Source organism: Lytechinus pictus, chromosome 3, assembly GCF_037042905.1.
Source record: "Lytechinus pictus isolate F3 Inbred chromosome 3, Lp3.0, whole genome shotgun sequence".
Lineage (NCBI taxonomy): Eukaryota > Metazoa > Echinodermata > Echinoidea > Temnopleuroida > Toxopneustidae > Lytechinus > Lytechinus pictus.
This window is the reverse complement of record NC_087247.1, coordinates 76,612,583-76,627,895: the sequence shown is the minus strand read 5'-3', so window position 1 is coordinate 76,627,895 and position 15,313 is coordinate 76,612,583. Positions and strand designations below refer to the sequence as shown.

At 35.9% G+C, this 15,313-nt stretch overlaps 1 long non-coding RNA gene across 1 annotated transcript; it reads left to right on the top strand.

The window, feature by feature from the left end:
- The first annotated feature begins 3,691 nt into the window (after positions 1-3,691).
- LOC135153697 (uncharacterized) lies at positions 3,692-9,921 on the top strand. Its single transcript, XR_010293210.1, has 3 exons — positions 3,692-3,773; positions 4,340-4,572; positions 5,146-9,921. It is a non-coding gene; the product is annotated as an uncharacterized LOC135153697 (long non-coding RNA).
- Positions 9,922-15,313: the final 5,392 nt, after the last annotated feature.

Below are 15,313 nucleotides of genomic sequence, written 5' to 3'. Positions count from 1 at the left end.
CATTGCTGCTCTAAATATTGACCAAATTTCATGTTTTTGGTATCTTTGTAAAGAAGAAGAATCATTCTTTTAGGTCATGTGTTTGGATTTTTAAAAGAATGTTGTAATATAGGAAAAACTTTTGATCTAAAACATGAAACAAAATATTTTTTTTCATGCAACAAAAGTTGTTGTTTTCACACTTAATTTCTGTTTGGGCACAAATGATTTTTAGATCATGATAAAGCTGAAGATCTAAGCTTTAATATGATATAATTTTTATAAGAAGATGTATTTAAGATGGGTCAGCAGCCAGCTTTTCAAAGGCCAAGTACATTTTGCAGCTCAAAAACAAGAATACTGCGCTCTGATTGGTCATATAGACCACACACCCATGCAAATTCCAATGTTCCCCACACTGGGCCTCTGCAAGGTCACACTCACCATGTGGTAATCTCTTCAAATTACCCGCGCCTGTTTGTTTTGAAAATCGTATCCAGCAAATCAGAACTCTGGATTTTATGTTACTCAGAAATTTCAGAAATCTCGTCTTGCATCTTGATGGAAAAAGCTGGCTGCTGACCCATCTAAAAGATGCCACATATCAAGAGTGACATTGTAAGAAAGTATAGAGTTTGAGCTTTCTGATGATATAAATAATGTTGGTGCCTAAAACACAAAATGTTGCACAGTTTGCAAGTGAAAACCGAGGAAGAAAATTCTGTTTGATGCATCTTTTCAGGTAAAAAAATCACTTATTTATCAAACTATTTCATTGAAAAGAAATGACCAAAATAAAAGAGTAACATTTACTCTTGCCCATGGTACAAAAATAATCAATATTACTCAAGGAGAAAGTGGTTAAATTCTTTGAGAAAGAAAGTCTCACAATTCACGAGATTTTGCAGGGACATGAATTCAGCCACGAGAGGACTTGGATAAATCTTGCTCATTTGCTCATTAACACAGGGGCTTGCGGACTGACTGTAACAGTTCCTGAAATTCTTCACATCTAATATCTATGAAATTCCCATCCACTGACTATAATTGTATTTCCTTGAAAGTATTCTGTAGTTTAAAACTACCAAGAAAATGAGGAATGAAATATTCATCCACCTCTTGTTGACTGTTACCAGCAGATGCATTAGCTAGCCAGCTCCAAGGTTGGCCCAGGGCAGGGGTCTTCCCTTATGGAGGGCAAGACCCCTTGGAGACTGTGATTCTGTGAAATGAACACCTGACATTGTGCATTAAAATATTGCATTTTGACAAGAAGGCCAAGACAGTTTTTTCCAAAAAAAGTAGGATGCAAGTATGGAGCTTCATGAATACAATCAAACACATTTGCGCTATCTTTACAATTTAGTGTTAACCTGAAAATGACCTTTGACCTCGCGATTTGCATGCTGTCGCCAAGCGAAAGACAATAAAATCAAGATGGCGACGTAAACACGATGGCGAGTTTTTTCCAGTCTTTTCATGACATAAAAGGTTTCATTCTCCTTTAATTTTTACAATAAACCAGTTTTTGATCCGACTATTGTCACTCGGAATATCCGATCGAGTTCACCGTCCCGAAGTTCGGGTAGGTGGAGCGTAGTGGAGTGGAGCCTGCAAGAACTTCGCTCGAGGTAGACTATGGTATGCCAATGCTGTACATAGCACATACTTTAAAAAATCATTAAAATATCACTTTTGTGACCAAAATTACTAATTTTCATACAGTTGCAATTTATTTTTCATTAGTAACTTGGGAATAATTTTTGTATTCACCAGAGCGCTCAAAAACTTGAATTTTGGGCATATTTTTGTGTACGCCCTCTATTGGTGGAAAGTAATATGGCAAGACATTTTTCATTTTTTAATCACTTGCTCACTGAAACCATCCTGCCTCTGTGGAATCTACAGGTAGAACTATGGTATGCCAATGCTGTACACAGCACAAACTTTAAAAATAATTAAAATGTCACTTTTGTGACCCAAATTACTTATTTCCATACATTTGCAATTTATTTTTCATTAGTAACCAGGAAAAAAAAATTGTATTCACCAGAGCGCTCAAAAACTAAAATTTGGGGGATATTTTTGTGTACGCCCTCTATTGGTGGAAAGTAATATGGTAAGAAAATTTTCAGTTTTCAATCTCTATTTTTAATTAAGAAAAAATAATTTAAAGAATCAAATTTACTTAAGACTCTAAGGCCCGAATTCACCAAGGTGGTTTCTGCAGAAACCATGGTTTCAACCGTGGGTTTTGCTGATTTTGCAATTCACACAGGTGGTTTCAAATGAAACCATGGTTTCAACCGTGGGTTTTCGGCATGATTTTGAGTCAACTGTTTTAGGTGGTTTCAAACCGTGGGTTTTTGAAAAACCATGGTTTTTAGGCACATTGACCAATCACAGAACAGTATTTCGGTACATTGCTGAGCAAGTGGAGATAGACGACGATAAATAGATTTGCACGAAAAGAAAAGAAGCGAAGCGTCTAATATCGGTATTTGCCGAGCTGTGAGAACATCATGAGTAATTTACCATTTTATAGCGACGATGAATATTTTTTTCTTCGTCTGTATGTATTTGTTTGTAAAGAAATATTATAATTAATGCTGTAAATGCATGCAGAGTTAGGAGCGGAACGGTGGACTTGTGACAGGAAAAGCATTATCGCACGCAAGTTATTTCCTAGTCCCACGCGTGTAGTTTTGTGTCCTGTCAAAAGATTATGAAGAGCTCTCCGTACCGAATCGCTCAGCTCTGGAGAAGTGATGCATGACAAAGCCGCCAAAGTAGTCAGACTTTCAACCACAATTGTGCAAAATTCAAAAAAATGTTATTCTTAATTTATACCTTAGTTTGATATGATTTTTTAGTAAATAAATTAAAGTAACTGCACAATTATCTAAACAGCATCACTTAATGGGCATGTTGCCTTGTTGGGTCAATTTAGTGGATGGGAAAACACTTCCTAACTGTGTCTAGTCATTGTTAATTGCTTGTAGATCCTGTCTCCAATAATAGTGCTCACATTTTTTTTCAAAATTCACTTATTCAGATCCAACTGGAGAAATGTTGGAACTAGATCTAGCCTCGAGGACGAGGACTCTGATGATATTTTTATAATTTTGAGTTGACAGTGTCTTCATGGAGCCGGAGCCCAAGTTGTTAGGCACGCGCTAGGCTAGGGCAGGCCTGCTTAGGGCTGTGTCAGTGTGTGTTGAAGTTGGTAAAATTGTCATTGATGGAATCCCCTTCAATAATATATCCACATCACTGCCAATTGGTTAGACTGAATTGAATTAATTTAAATTTCATACCTTTTTACCACCTAAACTAAAGCATATAAAAGGAATAACAAATATTTTAATTTTCATAGGGCCTAAAAATGAAAACATGAAAAATGAGAGGTTTCTTACCAGACCGATCTAGTGGCCATTGCAAAATCTTCCCATCCCTTGCTCACCCTGCGTAATACAATAGGCTTGACTCGGTTTGTTTATATGATGTAGCTACAATACGATGAGCAATGTTATGAAGCGCCATTCTATAGAACAATTCATTGAATGAATTATTTTAACAAATGATAATATGAATTAACATTTTGGTTGGAAATACTATCGTTTAATCTGGCAGATTTTAGAGATGTTGAATTATGTCCATTAGATTTAAAAGTAATTTAATGTAGATCTACCTTTACTTTGTTTATTTCCTCAGTAAATTTTTGAATGGATGAAAACATCTTACAACATGCACAGGCTGTCCTAAGAGACTATGAAAGGAGGATTGTTAGAGAGGTATGTTCATTTTTGTTGTTTCTATGTGGGCTATTGTCTATTTTCTAAAAATGTTCTTTGTCACCGTCTAAAAAAATTGTTATCATAAAATTTGTTGTCATGATAAAGAACCACTTATTTTGATCAATTTCAAACTTGGTTGACGTACACATCTGACAATTAATGAAATAATCTGAATTCTGTGTCACATGATCAATGGTCATAGAGTACTAGACCAAAAGCGTCAGTCTCTATATTTTGGTTCCGCTGAACTGAGTAAGGATTATAGTGAAATGTCCGAAATTGTTAAGGAAATCCCCAGAAACAACGGTTATTCCTGTCTAATAGAGTACATGCCTAAATGTCGAATATTTTGTAGATCCAGTTGATCAATTTATATTTATGAGAATGACGATGTGATTAGGTTGTGGCAAATTAAGGAATTAATAAGTCAACTGACCAAATAAGCAGATTTCTCAAAAGGTAGGCCAATAAATTTTGACAATATGCAGTAAAGGTAGTTAAGAATACATAGTTTTGTTTTTTTTCAATGTTGTTTAAATATTTTCTTTTGCTTCTTACTCTAGTCTAACTCAATAGGAATAAGCCAACCAGAACTGCAGTTAGGAGTCATTGGCAGGAGGAACCATTGTGACTTGTACGAAGATGAAGCTTTCAAGCACAGTATTGCTTTTCAAAAGAGACCACACACTACCTCATCATCATGCTTGAAGGTGATCTGAGCCTGAGGAGGGACAAAGGGCCTAGTGATCGACTACCTTTGTTTCTGCAAGTATTGACAATTCTGCGTTTGTATGCTGTAAGTATTTTTTTAAATAAGAAAGTTAGGACATAAACATCTCAAGACAAGCCTAGTGTATGCAAATATTAGTGATGTTGCTGTAAAAAGAAATAGAACTCAATGTAAAAAGTGATAATAAATTTTGGTAACTGCCCATTTTTAATTCACAATGAAGTGAGCATATGATTTTTTTTTTTGAAAAATATAGAAAATACAATCAGAAATGTATATTAGAACTAGAAGTTTTGTCATCCATTGTGGACAGATTCTTCCAAAATCCATACTTTACATTTAGGTTGTATCATTATCTTGGTTATTTGAAAAAAGGTATTGCATCTGCTTTGCTCAATGTATGTTTGTCACACAAATGTTTATGGGGTTGGGAAAGGTGTAGCCTTTAGACCAGTAAAGTAATGTTAAACTGAGTTCTATGATATTTAAAGGATTCCATATGGGATCAAAACATTTTTTTTATTCTTTAGATATAAAGACAATAAAATATTTATTTCTTGTTTTCTCTTTGTCATCTTAAAAATAACTATAAAAAAACAGAGTAAGGTGCAACTTCTGGCAATATATCTTCATTTACAGGATAATTTCAGGGAATACAGGGTGATGAGGCATCAGTGTTGCAATCATCTGTTTGTTGAGTGATCAGATGTTTTGCAAGCCATAGCAAGAAGAAAGGTTTTGTGAGAACTTGAGATTGAGGCTACCCAACAACAACTGTTTGAGTACCAGTACAGTACTACAGGAATTCAAGAGTCATAGGTGTGTTCGATGGGACCCATGTCTACATATCTTGGAGAGAAACAAGCTTTGTACTTTCTTGATGGGCAAGTCCACCCCAACAAAAAGTTTATTTTGATATAATAGAGAAAACTCCAATGAGCATAACACTGAAAATTTTATCGAAATTTGATGTAAAATGAGAAAGTTCTGACATCTTGAAGTTTCGCTTATTTTCACAAAACAGATGCACATCCTGGTCATTATGCAAACGAGTGACCAAGTGACGTTCTCCACTCACTGTTTCTTTTTTGTAATATATCATGAAATATAATTTTTTTTTCTCATAATGGCTAATAGTAATACAGGTGTATGTATGGTTTGATGTCTCCCTGAAACTTGTGTAAAAAGCCATTGTGGCAACCTGTACTCAATTCGATGAAGAGTTTTCTCATAATTGTGAATTCTGTAAAAAATCAAGTATTATAATATATTTCATATAGTGATATACAGAAGAAAGAGTGAGTGTGTGACGTCATAGACTTGTTTGCATATCACCTGTTTTGTGCATATAAGTGATTTTTGCGAGTAATTAATTTCTTATTTTACATCCTATTTTGACGTTTTCAGTGTCATGCACGTTTTATTTTTCTCTATCCATTCACATTAACTTTTTGTTGTACAGTGGACTTGCTCTAGAACAGGTATTTTCTGTAATGTACAAGTAAGAATTTCATTATTTATTTGTGTCTTCTTTTTAACACTTTTTTTTACAGGGGGTGGGGTTGAATCAACCTCCCTTGAGATCTCTGCCAATGATCGCATTAATGCCTTGAAAATTGGTATGATAATAGTGGGGGATGTCATGTGCAATGCTGTTTGGTTGATTTTTCCGAAATTGTCAGATCTTTTATATTAATTAATTATGCTAATTTCTGCATAAATCATACTTTTATACCATTGCTAACAATCAAAATGAAAAAAAAATCCTAGATTGAAAATGAATTTATGTATTTTATTGTTTTATGAATTTCTTATGTATATCTTTTTTTTCAAGATTTTTTTTGCCAAATTTATAGCAGAACATTTTTTGAAGCATAATTATGTTGAAATCAAGTAATTTCAGCTGATGAAAGTAAAAATAATCATGTCCATATGAAGAAGATGAGAAAACTCAACATTGACTTTGTACACAAAATCATGTTTTGGAGTGTTGAGTAATTTTCCAACAGCATGCCCAGGCATCGTAAATTTGATCTCAAAAGATGTGCAAGACTTCAAAGTAAAAAGTCGGCGAGCAGCACGGTCGTAAAATTTCGCACAGCGGAATGGTTGTGGAATATGTTGAGGGAGGGGGTTCATTCACCCCCCCCCCCCGGGGTTTTAGGGTTAACCCTAAATCTCCCGGGGTATTTTTATTCTTGTCATTCCCGGAGGGGGGGCCATTATGGCCCCCCTTAAGATCTCAGCCGCAGATTGCGCGATCACAACAAAAATTTGCATGATGGTAGAGAATGACATAATCTACGCAGTTGCATTGGTAAATTTCACTGAATTCATATATTTTTATTTATATGAATTAATTATGCTAATTTATTCATGAAATCATACTTTTTGCTCTGATTCACTAAATAAAGCTAATAGAATGCTATTTTTTGGTGAAAATATTCTTTATAGCATTCCTAACAATTGTGAATGAAAACAATTCTGGTACCAAGACCGATTTCTTATGTATTTTATTGTTTTTTTAATTTCTTATGTATTTTTTTGTTTTTTACTTTTTGTTTTTTCGATGGAAATAGTTCCAGACTTAATTCTGATCATGAACAAGGCAAAATTAATTAAGTTTAATCAGTAAAAGTAGAAATAATGATACATTTATGAATTTTGGCTAATACACAATCTGCATTGGATTTGTACATGAAATAACGTTTATGAGCAATTTGGGGTCTGACATGCACTTACATAATGTTGTGTAATGTCGTAACTGCGTACCCGGGCGTCACAAATTTAGTCTCAAAATTTGCGCGAGACTTGAAAGTAAAGTCAGTGAGCGGCAAGGTAAAAAAAAATTGCGCAGCAGATATATTGCGAAAATTGTCGAGGGGAGGCCATAATGCCCCCCCCCCCCCGGAGAATAAGGGTTAAAAGAGCACATTATTACTAAGAATTTCACATGAATACAAGTATTTGAAATTAACTTTTATCAGATTTAGTTTCTTTCACAGACTACATGTATCTTCAATGATTTTTTAATCCAAACAGTCCTTACAAAAAAAACACCATTTAAAGGGGAATCCAACCCAAATAAAAACTTGTTTTTGTAGGGAAAAGAAAAATCAGACAAGTTGATAGATGAAAGTTTGAACAATATTGGACAAACAACAAGAAAGTTATGAATTTTTAAAGTTGTAAATATTGGTAATCACTATTCCCATGGAGACTTCAAATTGGCCGCATATGGGATGTCATAGTGATGTAGAAAGGACTACTCTTCCATGTACTCCAATACATATTTTGGCTAAAATGTCATTTTTCCCAAAAGTGTTATTTCAAATAATATTTTTCTTTCATGAGGACATAAAACAATATACTACCTGGGTTATATTTAGATTACCGCCCCAGGGGAATGGGTACTTCCGGAAAAAACCACAAATCCCTGATAATAAAGTACATGGCCTATGGGAAAGTTGTCCTTGCCCCTTGTCATAATTTACTCACTCAGTTGCCAATTTAAAATCTACATAGTATTAGTGATCTCAATTTTAAAGCAGCTATAACTTTCTTATTGCTTGTCCGATTTCTTTCAAACTTTCACCATTCTGTTTAATTTATTTTTCTCCTTCCCAACACAACATTTTATGGCCAAGGCTGGATTCCCCTTTAATCAGGAAGCATCAAATGTTCCTCATTTACTTTTTCAGGTGAAATATTTTCACATATTTTAAATTGTCTATTTCAAATGCTTAAGATTAGAACTTTGATAGCTCACAGAAAGTTTATTGCATGCCCCAAAATATGCATGTCCATGAGGGTCATCAATTCAAATTGCTCTCATTTCTTTGTTTTTGCATCAGTTGTGTTTACACTTGGTTCAGATAACCATTGGGGATTAAATACCATATGCATGTCCAGGAGGATAATAAGGTCAAAAGATCATATTGCATACACTGTAGTTTGATTGTGATATCAGGCGAGACTGGTGGTTTACCTTGTTTTTGGTTGAAATGTGTTCTTTTCAAGTGTCCCCAGGGCAACAGCCCAGCTGGGGCAACCAGGTAGCCTTATGAATAGAGCTCAACTTGGGCAACCAGGAAAACACTAGCTTGGCCTGGCACATGCACATTTAGGGGGCATGAATGAGACAAATTAAAAGGGCAATTAATGCATTTTCTTGGAAAAAATATCATTTCAATTGACCCCAAAGGATAACCCGATGGCCTAGTTGGGGAAACCAGGTAGCCTTACAAGTAGAGCTCGACTCAGGCAACCAGAAAAACACCAGCTAATAATTAACAATAATAATTATTCATTTGGGCCATTACTGTATTGTAATTCAAGAATGATGTGGCAATATATCAAAACTTGGACTAAGTATTTATTTCACAAATGTTTGTAATTTTGCAATGTTTTCAAAATGCCAATTGAGTATTAGATTTTCAGTGTGTTATATTTTTATGTAATTTCCTGGTGTGATTTTCCAAGGTGCAAGGTGGTTTCATGCAAATTAAAGATATACAGAAAAGATAAAAGAAGAGTAGTCTTTTCCCTTTTTTTCTGATTTGGATGAAATAATCATGAAGATGATCAAGATGACTTTGGTGGTGATGAGGATGATGATTGTGTTGGTGCTGCTGATGGTGACAAGTGTGGTGTAATGGTGGTGATGGTATCGATGGTTGTGATGATGTTGGTGGTGATGAGGTTGATGATGACAATAAAGATGATAGCAATGGTGATGTTAATGTTGATGGTAATGTTGATGAGTGATGACGATAGTAATGATCATGCCCCTTTCATCTCCATCACTCCTCTTATCTATATGTATCCCTTTCATCTACATCTCTCCTCTTATCATCTCCCTTCCTCATCATCTCCATCCCTCGTCTTACCATCTCCATCACTCTATCCTTTCATCTCTCATCTCCATCCTCCGATCCCCTCCATCCCTCATCTCAATCACCCTCATCACCTCCATTCCTCCCATTATCTCCATCACCCTCATCAACTCTATTCCTCTCATTTCCATCCCCCTCAACATCTCAATTTTTCTCATCATCTCCATTCATCTCAGGAAAATGCATATACACAAGATAGAATTCAACAGTCAAAATACTTGTTTTGAAATATAATATCCCTCTGTAAAGTGGGTTTTATTATTTGCCATATAAAGTTGAATAATTACATAGTAAACAGTGTATACTAAACAAAATTTGCTTTTTTGAAAGTGAAACTGAAAGTTTTCATGCACACTTTCAGTGGATATGAAAATTTTTAAAAATTCCAGGGAGGGGGGGGGCAACTGCTGCGTAGGGCCATGCTTTTGAACATTTTGGGGGCCGGGAGTATATCGTCCCAAGCCGGCCCCAATGTATATTTTCCCTTAATACTCAAAGTAACAGCCACGTAATTAGCATAGAACTCATTCTTAGCTGTACACCAGGGAAAATTAATATAAAAAGAAACATTATTCATAGTAAGCCAGGGAAAAAATTAATGATTTTTTTGGGGGGTTCCATTTTCATTTTTTTGTAAAATTTTGGGGGCTCCTTTTTGCATTTCGGGGGCTCTTTTCAAATGCTACGTTTTTTTATTTTGAGGAATACATGTACCTGTTCACTTATTAATGGATTATTACTTATTTAATATTGTATGATTTTTTAAGTTATTTTTTTCATGCTTAGAATTTTGGATTTGGGTGTGTTTGTGTGGGTGTGACTGTGAGTTGAACTTGGATATAAATGAATTCAATATCTAATTTCTACTCCATCTATTCAAGTACAATAACCACGTACGTGCATAGCGCCAACTTAATGTGTTCCGCCATCTTGCTTGTTGGTTGCCGATCAAATGCGCATTTTCAAATTTTTTTATACTCAGTCATTAGCCGTGACTGAAACATTGACCAATCAAAAACTAAGATTCTACAAGAAATATGAATATTCATATACGAAAGTATAAACATAGATAATTCAGTTTTATGTGAAATTTAAACCCAATACTTCAAAATAGGGTAAGTTTTATGTCTCTAAAATGACCCTTAAAACCAGAATTTTATTCTTAAAAAATAAGGATTTTTACAAGTTGCCATGGTAACGCGGCCTGAGATACAAAATCTTAGCAAATACTTCATTTTAGTGATCGAGGATGCATTTGTTCACGGTATATGTCTACATAAGTTATAACATTTTTTTCCAGACCATGGATGAACTTTCAAAAAGAGAAATTTTAGGCAAGTTTTTACGATTTTCGGCAATTTTCTGACACAGGCACTTTGAAGACGTAATTTTTACAGAATTAGAAGAAGACATTGTGGATTTTCCTAATTATCACGACGGATATGCAACTTACTTGTAAACAAATCAAACAAAGTCTATGATACATTTTCGATAATGCGAAAAGAGACATTCAAGTCTCTGATTGAGAGCCGTAGATTGAACATTCGCACGGCGCAATGGTAACGTTTTCGCCGAATTCGTCGGGGCGAAAACTCCAAGCGAGCCGTACCACTCACCAGTCCCGAACGCTGCGCTGTATGTTTGATGATATATCTGGTGCCATTTCGTGCTTATAAATTTGTTTTTTCTACAATGCCACTATCTCATTAAAATTGTTTGTCATGATAACATTGGAAATATTATCGTTTAATGGCCCAAAGGATCGACTGTAATAAAACATACTTTGAAATATTGTCAGAGAGTAATTAGTTAGGTGATGTTTATGGTCAGAATTTAGTCATGGCTTCGGGTGAACTTACGCGAACGAGGTCACTTGCTCACGGGGCGAGTCGGCCTGGCCCTTTGGTGGAAGGCCGTTGGGCAACGTGCAGTGCAGCTAGAGCAGAGTTGGGGAGTTAGGTAAAAATACTTTGAAATAAGTAATCTGCAAATATTTTTGTCTTATCCCTTTGGATTAGAAATTCAAATTCTCAAAGTTGAAATCCAATTTTAGACAGTGACATAACAAAGAGTGGTGCTGTTATGTTAGGGGGGGGGTCTTGCATGCCCCCAATTCACGAACAAGAAAAAAAAGGAAAAGGAAAGAGAATCTTGCGAAATTGTTTAATTGGATTTTTGTAACAAAAATGTCTAAATTATGCTCATGTCGCTTGCTTGCAACTATATACTTTTATAAATTTTGCCCGATATATATATGCCATATCGTATACTGGTAACCCTCAATTTTTTTCGCTCGTTACGCCACTGATATAACAGCTACTTTATGCTAACATTATTTGGTTGCGGGATCAAAGCATCAGCTACAGCTAAACATACTTTATGCCTGTTCAACTTCCAATTCAGGTTTAGGTCTGTATTTATGAGATGTTAAGATCTATGGGTGCCTTTATTATTTTCATTTTCAATTAAAACAATTATCATTAATTATGTATTAATTTAGTATTAACCTCCATGATACATTTTATTGTGTTAAAATCATACAATTTCTGTACATTAAGCCATTTTAAAAACATGCTCAATAGCAGACCCCCCCCCCCCCATATATAAACACAATAGAAGTGTATATAGAATTAATTGACCCCCCCTAGCTCCCCTATTGAGGACAAAATGAAAAAAATGCTCAAAATAATCGACCGCCCCCCTTTGACGAGGCAGCTGTCGGTGGCATGATGTCTTCATTGACTCTTTTTTTTTTGCTTGTAAAAAAATATTGAAGAAATAGGGGCTACTCTAAGTGTCTCCTATGAAAATCGATCTGGATCTGCAAGTGCATGGGGCTGCGCCCTCTCCAACGTTATAGCTACCCCATATCTTTAGGTTCTAGCTCTCATCTTTTTCAGCTCCCTGATTTTTTGGAAGAAAAAAAAACGGGGCGAAAGAAAAGAGTGAAATAAATCAAATACGATTAATCAAAATGTGAGTTGTTTGAAAGAACTTATCAGAGAAACTAAATTAAATTCTACAACCATGAAGAATAACAGCAATCTTGATTAATTCTGTTTGAATTGTTTGGGTTTTTTTTCAAAATCAGAACCAATCAACCTTTTTCTGATTATTCTGTCACTTTCCACATTTTGGAGAAAAAAATTAAGGTGTTCATCGACGCCCTGTACTGCATGATGAAACTGTATCCCCACTCGGCCCTCTTAACCCCCCCCCCTCGCCCTCTTAACTCCCCCCCCCCTCTCTCTCTCTCCCTCCCCCCCCCCCCACCACAAAGCCCCTTGCTCGATCATTTCTCTTATCTCACCTTGACCTTAATTAATTAATCTTAACTATCTGGCGGTACAGTCAAACGTGACTGGTCGCCATCATAGTTTCATCCCCAACAAACACGGAACAAACAATAACAACAATTCTTTTTTTTCGACCCAACATCATTCCTTTCAATACGCGTAAGGCCATACGTGGGCATGCACAAACAACGTGGGTTCACAAAAACAGACCCGCGTTTGGACTAAAATTGTGATTAAAATAAAAATGTTATAAATATAACAAAAATATTGGTATAATAAAGGATATTTGATTAACGGAAAAACATCCATCGCTAATTCATAAGAATTCTGAAAAAGATTTGAACGAGGTTTTTATCAACGGTAATCAAGAGGAAAACGCAGATCTCCACGAAAATTGCATTTCTCTATTGGGGAGTCTAAATTTGGTGGGAATGAACTCATTAATAACTTAAATATACATGACAATGAAGAAATCATCAAGCTTCATTGGCAGTTTTGAATAATATACCCGAAATGTAAACTCTGTCTGAAACAGAAAATCACCATCATTGAGGCCTTTACTGAGCGAATTGTCCCCCAGAGCTCTGGCAGAGAGACAGAGCTCAGACTGGCTAGCTAGTACAAGTGCCAACACGTACGTACGTGAGCCTCCCGCCGGCTTTGTAAAAATAGATGGAGCTTTGTTTGATGATTTATTGTCTGATATTTACCTCATCCCCTAGAAAAATAGAACAAATTATTTTTAAGTTATAATCAGCGAATGAGATAAGTTTTTTGGATGTAACTAGGCCGATTTGAAAAGCAAAGCCGAATGACAACTCACCAATGCGAGGTTACTAGACTCTGGGATTTATTTCCTGTGTAATTCGACTTATTTTATCACAGAATTGTGATATCTGTAGGGGAAAATGTGCATTAGAAATTGCACATGGTGGTAGTCATGATGGACCCCTATACATTGATTTTGATTTTTTTTCATACCATGTGTGTGGAAAAACGTGGTACCGGTACTGAAAAAAAGACGCAACTTCGGAATTAAAACTGTGCTCCTCGGCGTGCTATTTCCAAGGCTTGTTCATGGTTTTGAGTGCGGATTTTTTATTATTTTTAAATGGTAAGCGGAGCTCGAGCATATGGCGCTCGTGGGCCGCTGAGTTGTTATCGCTCGGCAATAATTTCGGGGGCGACATTAAGATTTTATGTCGCCCCCGAAAGCATGATTTTGGGTGATTTCGAGGGCGACTTTAGGCATTTCCGGGGCTAATTCGCTCGCCGCCCCCTTGTATTTTTTTCGCTGTAGTAAGCTGCAAGAAAAGTTAAAGAAAATAAATCAGGGGAAAAACAAGGAATTCATCCATGTCATTTTAAATTCTGTAAAAAAATAATGCCAAGCCCCTTATTTTTATTGATCGCTTCCTTCGGCCCGGCATGCCCACACAGCCCCCCCCCCCCCCCTGCAGTGCCTGTGCATGTGTACTGCTACATGCAATTTTAGCCTGAATGATGAATCGAACATCTACAAGTCAAAGAAATTGAAGCCTATTACCACTTAAAACCAAGCTATACACCATGGGAAATAAATATATACATACAATTACAAAATATTTATTTTAAAAAAGTAGCAGGGCAGATCCTACGATGTCAAGCTTCATCTAATTTTGTCTGAAGGAGAGCAGCAATAGACATTCTACTTTGATCGATTAACAGGCTTAGTCCTACAACATCGTTGGAGTAAACTAAACTCAGCCAAGCTCTGCTCTTTGAGTCAAAGTTTGACTGTACATGCCACTTCCATTGGGGATATCTTCGGGTCTGAAGCGCCCCGAGCACCCCGGCAGCTACGGGGGCCGAGCTACGTAGTATTGCGATAAAAAGCACCGAATCATTTATCCGTTTTTCGTTACTCACGATTAGAGAGAAAAGGTGACAAACCTCAACAAATCGGGCATCTACACTGAGTTTTAATCTTTCTATGAAGAAATTGAGTTAAGGGAATACAAGAGAGTCTATCTTCTGCGACAAAAGTGAAGAAAATAAATTATCACAAAATTAAAGGAGAATGAAACTCTTGGAGCAAGTTAGCTTTTGTGAAAGCAGAAAAATCCAAGAATAAGATCAACAAAAGTTTGAGTAAAATAGGACTAGCAATAGAAGAGTTATGAGCATTTGAATGTCGAGATCACTAATGCAATGGAGATCCTCCCATTGGCAATGCGACCAAGATCTATGATGTCACAGATGAACAACTCTCCCCTTTTGGACACTGAAAATATACCCCAAAACATCTCTTTTTGCTCATTCTAATCATATGACAAACGATTCATCAATGATATAATGTTGTGAAACCTCTGTACTTGTCCTCTCATAAAGAGAACACCTCACCTTGTGATAGACTCTATAAAAGTGAGAATATAAGTGAAATAAGTACTAAAGTAATGAGGGAGTTGTACGTGTGTGACATCACAGATCTTGGTCGCATTGCCAATGGGAGGATCTACATGGCATTAGTGATCTCAATATTCAAATGCTCATAACTTTCTTATTATTCATTCAATCTTCCTCAAACTTTCAACAATATGTTTCTTTGATTTTTCTCTTTGATATGGATTCAGCTGG